Source organism: Meleagris gallopavo, chromosome 1, assembly GCF_000146605.3.
Source record: "Meleagris gallopavo isolate NT-WF06-2002-E0010 breed Aviagen turkey brand Nicholas breeding stock chromosome 1, Turkey_5.1, whole genome shotgun sequence".
Lineage (NCBI taxonomy): Eukaryota > Metazoa > Chordata > Aves > Galliformes > Phasianidae > Meleagris > Meleagris gallopavo.
In genome coordinates, this window is record NC_015011.2 from 171,599,505 (window position 1) to 171,611,307 (window position 11,803).

Below are 11,803 nucleotides of genomic sequence, written 5' to 3' on the forward strand. Positions count from 1 at the left end.
AAAAGAAAAAGAAAAAGAGAAAGAGAAAGAAAAAGAGAAAGAAAAAGAGAAAGAGAAAAAAGCAACTATTCAAAAAATTAGCACATTGTGTATTTAATTTCCCAGCACAGGAGGTGAGCTTGGGTAAGCATATGGAAATCAAATATAGTTGTGGACTGACAGCTTTTGTATCTGGTGCCCTTCAACCCTATATGTTTCCAGTTCTCATGTGAAATGTGTTTTACAGTGGAACCCTGCTAAATCCCACTACTGACTGGAAGATTCATTGTAAGTGGCTGGATTTGGGGAATTAGCAGGTGAATGAAGAAATACAATTAAAAACAAACAAACAAACAAAAAAACAACAGAGGATAATGTATTGCATACTGTACTTTTTCATTTGGTCTGACAATTGATTTAATTTCATACTTCGTACATTATCAGCAAGTGCTGGACTGTAAAAGCTACAAATATAAGTCTGAGTAATATGAGACCTCACCAGGGCTCTCTGATATTTTTTGTTGAAAGACAGAAAAAGAGCTATTTTGTCTCTCTTGATAAAAGCATGTATTTTATCCTCCTCTCATTTACAAGTCAATGGTTAATATTAAGCAGCTGGTTCTTGAAGGAAGAGATGACTGCAAAACTGGGGACTAGTCAATTGCCCTAGAAGATGGATGCGCATGTTCATCAGGATCACAAACTGACAACAGGGTCATAGGCAAGCAGTAGTGCAATTTCCCTTTTGGGCTTTATATACCCAAAGAGTATGTCCTGCCTCTTCCCAGCAGCGCAACGTTTTAGCATGGTGAAATGAGGGCAAGGGTTCTATGACTGCCTTCATAAAACTTCAGCACCTTTAAATGGAGCAGTCCCCTCTTTCCTGCCCCATCCCATACATCTGCAGCCCCTCCGGGTCACCCATTTCCTTCTCCCGCCTGTCTTGTGCAGTGCAACCTGTACATTCACGCAGTAAAACCCAGCAGGGAAGCTGCTCTCGAGGAATAGATGAGTTTAATCCACTTTAATTACCTGGCTTTGCTCATTGCTGCAGTACACCAGCATACAGAATCATAGAATTATAGAATCATTAAGCTTGGAAAAGACCACTAAATCCAACCATTAACTCACCACCACTATGTCAATGCAAGGAACTACAATGACAACTGCTGGGAGAGTTGGGACTGCTTTCAGCGGCAGTGGAGTTTCAAGTGTAGATGAAGATGAGGGGCAAGACCCAAAAGCTGTTGTGTCTATTGAGATCCAGTTTCACACTTACTTTTTGTTCTTTCAAAGCATTTTTTTAAATTTTGAATGCAATAAAAAGGTGGGTGATCTTGTGAGTAAAACATTGCAGTAATAAGAGGAAGGATTCAGGGCAAGTTGGCATGTGATTATTTAAGTTTAAACATTTCATATGTTCAGCAAAACTGAGAATACATGGTGCCTCTGTTCCTTAGGCTGCTTGCTTTCCAAAGGACTATAATGGAAGATTGTAGTATCATAGAACCGTACGATTGTAGAATGGCTTGGGTTGGAAGGGACCTTAAAGGTCATCCCAACAGCCTACCATGGGCAGGGCTGCCCCGCACCCTCAGGCTGCCCAGGACCCCATTCAGCCTGGCCTTGAACACTTCCAGGGATGGGACATCCACAACCTCTCTGGGCAGCCGTGCCAGTGCCTCAACAGCTCCTTAGTGAAAAGCTTCCCCCTGACATCTAATCTAAATATCTCCTCCTTCAGATTAAAATCATTCCCCCTTAACTTATCACTATGTGTAAAAAGTTGGTTTCCCACGCAGACTCCATCTTGCAGCCACCTGCCCCCAGGTGACAAACGAGATGTCTCCCCTAATTTGTTTCCACTTAATGGGCAATGTGTCAAAAGGCAGTTAGTAGAAACTCAGAGCCTGCACACTGCCCTAGTTATAGCCCTGCTGCTGCAGAGCTGTGCTGGCTGGGCAGAGATTTCTATTGAAGTGGTGTAGGAGGGTTTAATTTTATTGTTAATGTTGGACTCGCAGTGCTGTCACCAATTGTCTTGAGGTGTCCAGTCAACACAAAGTGTCCCCAGTGATAAATGGCTGTTAGCAAACAGGATGAAGAAATGCTCTGTTCTTCCAGCCTTCTGAATCCATCCCAAAGCTGCTACTGAGCACAAAGCCAGCAGAGGCTGTGTCTCAGCCAGGTGGTGTGGTTTTGCCCAAATCTGAGCTGAGAGACACATCTGTCCTTCTCTGCACTCTGATACAGAAAGCCACCAAACACGACACTTCTTCAGAGCACTGGAGAATGCATCTACTCTGTGTGTTGCCTCTGTCCTGGCCTTGAGCATGTGCCAGGCATGCAGTGGCATACAGGTGCCTACAGACTCCTTGCAAATTAGCATTCGATGGTCATCACCAAGTACTTCCTGAAAAGTAGAGGGATTTGGGGTTCTTAAGGTTTCACTTATGTTTTTCTTAGCGGGAGGTGGGTTTAAAAGTCAAACTTACACCCTGTTGTTTGGTTCTGTTATGTTCAGGGAAATGGGGCTTTGGAAATAACGACAAAAACAGGTTAACAATATTACATCAAAGTACAGTTCAGATCTCATGTTTCTCCTCTTTGGGTAACAAGAGGATAGGGAAAATAGGATCTAGATTCTGTCCAGCTGCTCATCCTGAAATGTAGACACAGTGCACACCAGGTAGATAAAGCACCTTGTTAATTCTTCTTTTATTTCTCTTCTATACCATAGAGTTTGGTATTTTTTTTATGAACAATTGCCACACAGACAAACTATGGTGGCACAGTGTTCCCTGATATCTCCCAGACAGCCATCTCTTTATGTCAACTTTAGGTAGGAGACACAAAACTTCAGGTAGCAAATTTAATGACTGACATTGCAATAAGAAAGTTAAGATTTTAGCATGCAGAGTTGCATGTTTTCAGAGGTTGTAAGATATTTGCTTAAAAATGTTGATTTGTGTGTATCTTGGTAGATGCTGAACTTTGAAACAGATCCAGATTAATTATGCAGTGTAGAGAAAAAAAGACGTCTCCGGTGCTAGGCTTCACAAATCACCTGCACAGAGAGAAATCAATTTATTCTCTTCTGTTAGGCCTGTGAAAAGATAAATCCACTGACCCTGAAAATAGATCTCTTTTTATTCGTGGCTACATCAGTAATCCTCCTTTCTTAATAGCTGAAAAGAAAGTCATAATTAATATGCCACCAGAGAGTTTTCATTATTTCTTCAGAATTACCTCTTAATTTACTAGATTAGCCTGATTAAGTAATGAATTTGTCAGTTCCAGTTTCTTTCTTAAGAATATGAAATATCTCATTTTTGACCAGGAAACACTGAATTAAACTGCAACCGTGGAGATTCTTTTTCATGCTGTTAAAAATTTTCTAAGAACCATTTCCCCACTGTGGACTTAAACCCTAGTTCTCCTGGCCTCCTGCAGAATTCCTTGTACAAGGAGGAGAAAATGCTGATTTTTTTCCAGTAGGGCTCAAATTTTCTACATATCAGTGAAGAAAGACCACCATCCTTTGTGCATAACAGAAAAGTTTTGTATTGCTTCTGTGCCTTTATGGAGAGCTCTGGACTTTTCCCTTTAATGTTTTTGTTGTTACTGTGAAAACACCCCTGGGTGCTTTATTTCCTTCTAAGTGTGTCTGTAACAGATCAGATGGGGACATCCTACTCTCTTCACATCAGAAGAAACTACTCCTCTTACTCATAAAACCCCGATTAAGTAGTTAACTCACCGACCACGTGCATTAATGTACTCAGTAGCCTCATTTGTGTAAAATACGCACTGGTTGTCATTAAAATGTCAACCTTTACCCCTTGTGGCAGCTATATTTGGAAGGGAGACTTGCGGGCTCCTGCCTGCAACTTGAGGTTGATGGCTCCATAATTGCCATAGGTGGGTATTTTCTAAGACCTCTGGAAGAGTTTAGTGCATGGTGGTGTGCCTGTATGTGAGCAGCCAGACATCGCCTGCAGGAGACAGTGAAACCCAGAGAGGGGCTGAGAACTCATCAGCCTTAGGATGGAGATGAGCGTAGATGTATATATACATGAAACGCTAGGTGGAGAGAGCCAAACCACAAATAACCACGTCGCAATGAAATTGCTAGAGATCAGCAGTTCACAAATCAAAAGAACATACCAAGCAAAGAGTGATGAGCTGAAAAGGAGAGCACAGAAGCATGACACACTGCCAGCCCAGCACAGGTTCCTAGCCTGTGGGATTTCAGTGGCTCACGGTCTGAGAAGCTGAGCAGTGTAGGAGCACACAGAGCATTTCAGGCTGGATGTGGTGTTTTCCACTCAATTGCTGAACCTGTGGAGTTTCTTTTAGGGCTAAAGAAGAGGTGACTGTTGCTGTTGCTTTAACCTGATGTCTTCAGCTCCGATGTGGAGCAAGTGCTGAAGTGCAGCAAATGGGGAGAGAATAGTACAAGTAAAGCTCTAACCTCCTTGAGATTGTGCATCCAGAAACTCTCCAACTTGCCCAAATCCTGGCACCAACTCAACGGAAAATTTTACCTTGCAGCAAAGTTACCAGAGCTCTCCAAATAAGCCATGGGAATAAGAGCCACCAGTCTGAACAGATGCGATGGACAAGAGACAATTTTTAGCTTTTGTGCTAAGCTGTTTGGCTGGGCACTGGTGCATAGCAGAGAGGCAGCCAGAACTCACCTCAGTGGGTGCTCTCCCAGGAGATACTTCCCAACTCCAAAGATGACCACAATAGGGAAAGTGCTGAAAATAACAAGGAGTAGACATGGCCCATGATGGAGGAGGCACATGGAGGAGCAAAATGGACTGGGCAGAGTTTGCTGCATGCAAAAAGCCACAGAGTTGGTTGAAAGTGTGGCTAAAAGAAGGGATCTGTCTTACAAAGACCCAATAGAGCAGGAGAGGTACACATCCTTTTTATTGTTTATTTCATTATTATTACATTTATCATTTATTTTCAAGCCCCAGGGCTTTCTTTTCCATTGCAGAAACTGGGTGCTGCTGCTGACTTGAGGGAGAGGAGAAGAGTGTGGTTTTCCTCTTCTTTCTCTGAAACATTAAGGAAACCAAGCAAATGCAAAGCTTTCAAGGTCCATTCAAAGAATCATATGGCTTATGTTCGAAGGGACCTTAAGCCCCATTTATTTCCAACCCCCTGCTGTGGGCAGGGCTGCCACCCATCAGCTCAGGCTGCCCAGGACTCCACCCAATGTGACCTGGAACACCTGCAGGGCTACTGTGCCCACAGAGCTGTCAGCATACCACTGCTTACCTACATCTGCAACAATTGTTGGGGTGCCAGAATGCCATTAGTTAAATCTTACCTCTTTTCCTCTCTCTCTGTCCCATAGTCACCACCCCAATCCTCACCCACTCCTCCCTCCACATCTGAATCTGTTGGCAGGTTTCCACCAGTTTGGCAGAATTCTCTAAAATAATTAAGTACCTACAAGCATTGTGACAATCAGCAGCTCAGCAGCTGAGAGAAGCCCAAATTAGCTGATCTCATGCCAGAGGAAGGTCAATGGGAGCCAGCAGTGCTCCTGCCTGAAGGAGCAGCGTGGTGGTCACATCTGGACACTTTTCTGTAAGCAGTGCTGCCTGGGGTGGCTAGAGACACAGCTGGAAAACTGGCTTCATGCTGCTTTGGGCAGCGATGAGCAATAAGCCAGACCTTCAGGAAGCAGCTCTTGCAGCTTAGCTGTCACCTTTTCTTGCAGTTGGAGGAGTTCATCTCAATGTCCTGCAATAAAGCCTCAAGAGGCAACAGCTCATTCATCTTCTTTTTCCTTTTCTTCTAGCTCTGCTTTATTCCTCACTTTAAAGGGATGCACTTATCCTTGAAGAGAAATGTCCTTTTGCCCTCCACACACACATACATGCATACATACTTTTAAAATTTTTATTTTATTTTATTTTATTTTGCCTTGATGCACTGAATTTAGAGATGAGAATGGCAGTTTCAGTGCTTCCTATCCTTGGTTCAATAGTATCATCTTGATCTTTACAAATGTTCTGAAGTGTCATGACATGGATTGTAGCTTTCATTGAAATAAACCTCTTCAACACTGGCCTGTGAATATTCTTGGAATAAAATGTTGCTTTATTTAATAATTTTTATTTTCTTTTCAGAATATAAATGGACTTTATAGCTACTTTTCCTTAGAAGTCACTATTCAGCCCTAACAAAGAAAAGGAAAAATCTGGTGGAACAAAATCTAACAGGATACGTTATACATCTTTAGCATTATTCTTTTTAAAAATGCACACAGGCCAGCCATGCTAGTGGCACTGCTTTGCAGGCCTATGTGAAAATCTCCTTAGCTAATGCTCATCAATCTTGGGAGCGAAACCAAGCGACACACTGCGAAAAGCTGACCCTGCTGCTTGTCCCCATGCCATATGGCAGCAGAAGCTGGCACTGCTCTCTGGCACAAGCACCAGAAATCTCTTTCACCCCAGCCTACTGCTGTTTGCAGATAGAATGCTTCACTCCTACCAGTATGGCTGTGCGTGCATCCAGTGTCAATACTGTAACCTTGAAGTACTGGGGCACAGCACACACTGTCTGAGGACAGACACATTGCATCATTTGGTGTTTGATGTGGTTTAATTCACTGGAAATGAGTAAGAGGAATTCTCTTTGTTTTGTTTTGGTTTGGTTTGTTTGTTTGTTTGTTTGTTTTAATAGGAAAAATCACAGCTCTGTCTCATTTGGGACACTGGCATTATCAGGGTGAATCCACTCCATACAGAAATGCTATGTGTCTCCTGATGCTCCTTGGTTCCAGTATTACATTCTCTGATAACTGTATCTTGAACTTCTCTTGGCAGCCTGCACTGTAACCCAATAACCTTCTAAGTTGGACGTCTTTTCCTGTCATGCAGCTTAAATCTCTTTTTCCTTAAATTCAAGTTCATGCCTGTTTCCCTTCCTGTTAAGCCCTCAGTTTATAGGCTGAGTCATTCCTACTTGAGGTTTCTTCCCATTCTTTACTTCGTTTGTTCTGCTAACTTAAGCAGCATGTTTCTCTTTTGTTCATCTACGAGAATTTACAACTGAAGATACTCTGTTATCCTTGCCATTTATTTGCTCACCTCATCTATCTAACTGATTGTGTGATGCAATGTATGGGACATAAAAGATTCAGAACTTCAAAAGCAAATTCTTGAATATTAATGATGCACTTCTTTTTTTAAAATCTCCATTAGACCTACTGCCAGTGTCTACATTTCTGAAATGTTTCCTTCCAGTGGGTGACCATCCATGTCAGTTTAGCACTGATCACATTGATGGCTCCTAGTTTAAAGGGTTTTATTGTTTGTTTCTATTGCATAGTATTACACAGAAAATACGTGGAGTTTTTCTTTCTGTTCCTCTTCTTTCTTTGTTTCTAATTACCCTTTTCATCAGTTGGTAGTTTAATTAGATAACACCTGCTCTTCCAACTGAGCAAATCCTCCTTTCTGGGAGAATGATTCAACAGGTACTGAACACAGAGTGGGGAGCATTTGAGTCTGCTTAGAGCAACATAAATTGCCATTGTCTTTTACATTTCTGTCCTTTTTTTCATCCCTATTTAAAGTGTGAATAGGTCTGCATGCCTAATCCGAAGCAGTGAACAAAATCTGCTTTGGTCTCTAATCCACTCTAAGCAGAGGATTGCTTTCCTGCAATAATGTTCTTTATCACAAATAGACCTGCAATCCTTGTCTTGTGATCTTCTTGCAACAGAGCAGAGCGCACCCTTCCATCTCATAATTAAATGAAGATGTCAACAAAATACATCCTTGTTACAAACGGAACAAAAATGACTAAAAGTAGTCCAACTTTTCTGTTCAAAACAAATAGCCGCTGAACCCAGTTCTTCTTTCTACTAAACCCATGAGCACATATAAAGTTCAGAATACAGCAATTCATTTTCCCATTCTCATTTGCCTTTCTAATATCCATGCAGAGTGTGTGATACCCTTCATTTTCAATGTTGCAGTTGGGATTCCCCAAACCTCATTATCACTGGCTGCCATCTTGCCTGGGCCCAGTAAGAAGATGAGTAATGAATTATACACAGTCTGTGTGCTGCAAGCTTGCATGTTTGAGTACAAAATGATAGGAAACATAGGGTTCAGTGGAAGATGTGTTGCTCACTGAGCCATACAACAGTCGAAGAAAGGGAAGGGCTAAGAGTTCATACCTTATTAAACAGGGTCCTTTACCAGATAGTTAAGACCAACAGACTCCTACTGCAACACGCCTTAACATATTCATAAATTATTAACATAACTACTTATACGCTGTAACAAATAACTAGTAAAGCACAAAAGCAGACTATTACATTGCTGTGGTTGATAAGGAACCTTTATTCTGCTTACATCTCTTATTGGGATGATCGCCTACTTCAGGCACAAAAAGAAGATTTAGGTGTGAAAAATGAAGCCAGTCTTTACCCTTTAGTGGGTTTCAACGAGGCTATAAAAACTGAGGTCTCCATTCAATAAGAAGGCATTGGCAAAGGCAGAAACTCTAACTCTCATCTCATTAGAAGGTGAATATCAAATCCACTGCATAATGGGATGAGGGAACTTTATCATGTTACTTAGTATTAGCAGATAAAGCTTATATTACCTTCTATAAACATTTGTGACTGCATGGTCTGTTTTGAATATTATGAATAAATGTATGTTTGTGAATTTGCTTAGTCTGATCTGTGTGACATGCCTCACTGATCCAGGATGCAAGTTTTCAGTCAGCAGACAGCATCTCTCCCATTTCAGCAACAGAGCACCAAGCATAGGCCCTGAGCACATGATCCCTCCCTCATGCATGTTCTCCATTGCATCCAAAGCATCCAGCAGGTCAGGCCTGTTTGAACTGCATGAGCCACATGGGGATATAACACTGGGGTCTGGAAAGGCAGAAATACCTCCATGGTTCTGCATTGAAGCCTGGAGCATCCAGCTCAGGAAGGACATGGAGCAGTTGGAATGGATCTAGAGGAGGGCCACGAAGATGATCAGAGGGCTGGAGTACCTCTCCTACAAAGACAGGCTGAGGGAGTTAGGCTTGCCTGGAGAAGAGAAGGTTTCATGGAGACCTGCAGTATCTAAAGGGGTCTACAGGAAAGCTAGAGAGGGACTCTTGGTCAGGAATTGTAGTGACAGAACAAGGGGTAATGGTTTTAAACTAAAAGAAGGTAGAATTAGTTTACATGTTCAGAAGGAATCCTTCACCATGAGGCAGTGGAACAGGTTGCCACAGAGAAACTGAAGATGCCCCATCCCTGTAAGTGTTCAAGGCCAGGCTAGATGGGACTTTGGGCAACATGATCCAGTGGGGAGCATCCCTGACCATTGCAGGAGGGTTGAAACTGGATGGTCTTCAAGGTCCCTTCAAATCTAAACAATTCTATGATTCTATGATTCTATGATTCTATGTGTAGGGTATCTGTCTAAGGGAGAAAAAGACCCACAGGAGGAAGGGAATGAGGAATAATGCACAGTTAAGGTCAACCATGTAAAAAGAGTCATCACTTGCACCTGTATGATCTGCTCAGATGTAGACATCTATAAGGTGAGTGTTACTGGGGAATAATACTTTCCTATTTCTCTGCTCTGGTCCTGCTGTACCTATCTCCTGAGAACCCCTATGAAGTTCACACAATGCCTTCCCAGTGACAGAATTCCTTGGCATCTCTTGCTGTTGGTCATTAAGGACTCAGTGCACAGTTAGATGGAGCCTATTCAAGCCACCAATGCCTGAAAGCTTTGCTTTAGGATTACAGTATTTTGGCAGATGTAAGGTGTTGCGTGTACAAATAATCAACATTGTTCTGTGACTGGCACTGATAATTTTGAAACTAACAGAGATGTTAACAAGAATGTCCTAAACATTCAGCCAGCCAGTATTTTGAAGGCACAGTATGAGAAATATTTGTATTTCAATGAAAATCTCCAGAACATATAACATTTCCTAAAAGTTTTGGTACATAATTGCTCAGATGCTCCCACTATCTCTCCAGCCTCTGTTTTCCCTTTGCTGGGGCAAAAACTGAAATAAATAAATAAACAAACTAAAAACTCATAGAAGATGTCTCAGTTCTGCAGTTCCAATTGAGATCTCCAGTGAGGAAGGGAGTACTGCAGGAGCAGTGGGAACTGCTGGCTGCCTCAGCCCAGGGTGTGTGATGCCATGCAGTGAAGCAGGGAGCTAACAGTGAGCACACAGGTCCCTTAAATAAAAGTAAACTGGATTATTTAAGAAAAGCAGTGCTGAAAGAAAGGCTATAGGAACAGATACAGTTCACCACATCGAGAAGTGCCATGGATGGGGAATGCGGTGCTAAGCAGGTGGGACATCTCCTTTTCCTGCTCTCCCTGAAACTAAGCATACAGAAAAACAGAGATGTGGGAAGAAATAGAGTTTTTTGGGGATTATGATGTCAGGTAGAAGTGAGACAATGGGAAAAAAGTGCAGCAATACCACGAAACTTCTGATAGGAATGGTGGGCATGGCCATGCTCTGGTTACAAAGGCAACGGAGGTCCTGAATCTGCTTCTGAAGCCAACCCTTCCTGCCTGCACTTCTGTCTAGGTGAATATAGGCTCCAAAATCTTTGCTCTGAAAGGAAAAGTGTATTGAATAAGCACTGTGTAAGTTAGCACAGAAACTTCATATATGAGGAAAAAACTTCAAGCTACTTCCTTAAACAACTTGGCTGGTACTTCATCCTTTCCTATATTGTACGTTAAACTGTAACTGCAGAGATTGGCTCAATTCAGAAATGGTGTGTGGAGCTTGAAAGTGTATTTCTGGGAGGGGGATGCCTCTCTCCTAACTCTGTAGATAGAGAAGTCCCTAGTGCTTGTTGGGCCAGCTTGCAGAAGCAGCCATTTTGGTAAGTATAGCAAAAAGCTTTATTTGCCTTACAAGTTGATGACTTGTAAGACTTGATGACTGATAAGCAGCAAACTGGGGGCAGACAAAATGCTTTCAATTGCTGAGTGCTTCCAAGAGACTGAAAAGCTTTCAAAAGCTGAAGAGCCAGACTTTAGTCACAGCTGGACTAAGGTAATTAACTGCTTTCCTAAGTAATAATATTCTAAGTGCTTGGGTCAGGCAAACAGAAATAACAAGGGTGTGCGGATAAGTCTCCCTTTTCCCCGACTCCTTTCCTCAGTGAGTCCTTTAGTCATCTCAGTGAGTTTCCTTCCTGCAGGTGGAGTTGTGAACAAGAATGGGAAAACCCCAAACACCATCTGCCACACCAGGTAACAGTGTTTTTGTGGTATTACTGTAACTCATTGCAGAAAAGTAATGAAAAGACATTTTCTGATCATCTTTTCCATACTTATATTTGATACTATTTACTGAATGCTGATAGCAGAGGATCCCATTTGGTTTAGATATAAATGAGATGTCTAAACTTAAGGGGGTTAGAAATGCTGTCAGGAAAAGGAAAGCCTCTGGACCTAAGGAATATAACAAAAGCAGGGGAATATTTGCTTCAGAAGATATATTGACTTGTGACAAGAATCAGATTATGGGCCGATATGAATGCTAAAGCTGAAATACGAAGCTACTTGTTTCAGTTACAGTTTTAAACTTTGAGCATGCACTTCTTCATGACTGAGACACAAACTGAAATCTATCTGATTTAGTGCAAAGCTGAGGTTTCCAAAGGCATATTCTTCACATGAACTTTTGCTTTTGCTTTTTGTTTTCTGAAGGGGAAGATTAAATTTCAAATTTCACAGTTCTTCTTAGGATTTTAGGATTGAAGATAATCTGAAAGCAAAAGCAGATT